Raw genomic sequence first — 1,741 nt, 5'->3', positions numbered from 1 at the left:
GGCTCTCCACAATCGATAAATCAAAACAATACCCGTCCCTTGGGATCCGAGCTTTACTCACCACTCTACTAAGAGTAGTTTGTTAAGTTTATATATAGTGTTTGATAGCCAGAATAGAAGACGATTCGACCCCCATCAAAATGGCGCCGTTGCCGGGGACGGTGTTCAGTTAAATTGTTATCATTTGTTGTTTTTAGATTGTCTCTTTCTTAACCTTGGGGAAGTCAAATTCCTCAAGGTATTTTTGATTGTTTTTCTAATTGTTTGAGTTTTGCATGTCTAGGAGATCACAAGGTGGACTTTTGCTTATTGATCCCGAGATTGAAAGAACTTTGACAAATATTAGAAGAATTGTTAGAGGAACTTCGACAATTGTAGGTATTGGAGAACTTGTGGTCATTGGTATTGTCCAATCGGATAATATTGAGTTTACCAACCCTTTTGCAATACAATGAGAGGATAACCGAATCTCAAACCAACCAAAAAATCAACCTACAATGCCAAAGTTTTCATCTCATTCCGTACCAACCGAGGAGAACCTATCAACTGGTACTGCAACACCACCTCACTTTACCGGTAATTTCATTGCCAAATCCGCATTCATACTACTAGTTGAGAAAACTCAATTTTGAGGGATGCCTAGTGAGGATCCCCATCTACACATGGAGACTTTTTGTAACTATTGTGATGCAATCTCTCAAACGGGGGGTGACTCAAGACCAAATTCGATGGGTATTGTTTCTTTTTTCCTTGATCGAAACCGCAAAACAATGGTTAAAGAGCCTAGATAAGGCTACTCTTGGTATTGATTCATGGAAAAAGTTAGCCCTTGCCTTATACAAGAAGTTCTACCCTCCGAAGAATACCAACATGTTAAGAGCCCAAATCACCGGGTTCAAGCAAAGAGATGAAGAGTCCTTATATGAGGCATGGGAAAGATTCAAAGATACATGTCGCTCTTGTCCTCATCATGGGTTAACCGAATGGTTTCTAGTATAACAATTTTGGAATGGGTTGTATAAAGATGCAAGGAATGTGCTCAACATGGGTTCTAATGGAAGATTCACCTAGGTAGATGACAACCAAACTTGGGCAAAGATAGAAGAGATGGCGGTTCATAACTCTCAATATAGTAGGCCAAGAAAAACTACTAGAGGAGGGAGACATGAAGTTGATTCCGTCACACAACCGAGTGCCGATTTGGGTGCCCAACTATGTTCCCATATTGACACAATGAACTTGAAATTTTATAAGACCATTGCCAAGATGAATGAAACTTCCCAATCACCCAAGCAACAAGTCAATGCCATGGTGGCAACATCTTCTATCCCAGATGGAGTGTGTGAGAATTGTGGAACTTTGGGACATGATCAACAAGAGTGTTGGGGCACAAGTGAGCAAGTGAATGCTTTCCAAGCATACAAGAATGGCACCCCTTACTCCAACTATTACAATTAAAATACCAAATTTCATCCAAATTTCTCCTATAAAAGCCAAAATGTTCAAAATCCTCAACCAACATATACTCCACCTCCAATGAGAAATCCTACTCAAAGACCCTACTTCAACCAAAACCAAGGATTCCAAAACCAACCCTCTTACAATCAATCCAATGACCAAGCTTTTGATGTTCAAAAAGCGGTCATTCAAATGCAAAAGAACCAACAAGAATTTTTCACTCAAAGCAAAAAGATAGCGAAGCCAAAGACACCACCATCAACAATATCCTTGCTCATACCAA

General features: G+C 39.8%; 1 pseudogene; it reads right to left on the bottom strand.

The window, feature by feature from the left end:
- Positions 1–878: 878 nt before the first annotated feature.
- Positions 879–977, bottom strand: LOC141635199 (small nucleolar RNA R71; annotated as a pseudogene).
- Between the last annotated feature and the right edge of the window lie 764 nt (positions 978–1,741).

The sequence above is a fragment of the Silene latifolia genome, chromosome Y (assembly GCF_048544455.1).
Source record: "Silene latifolia isolate original U9 population chromosome Y, ASM4854445v1, whole genome shotgun sequence".
Classification (NCBI taxonomy): domain Eukaryota; kingdom Viridiplantae; phylum Streptophyta; class Magnoliopsida; order Caryophyllales; family Caryophyllaceae; genus Silene; species Silene latifolia.
The sequence above is the reverse complement of the archived record's forward strand: the minus strand, read 5'-3'. Positions and strand labels throughout refer to the sequence as shown.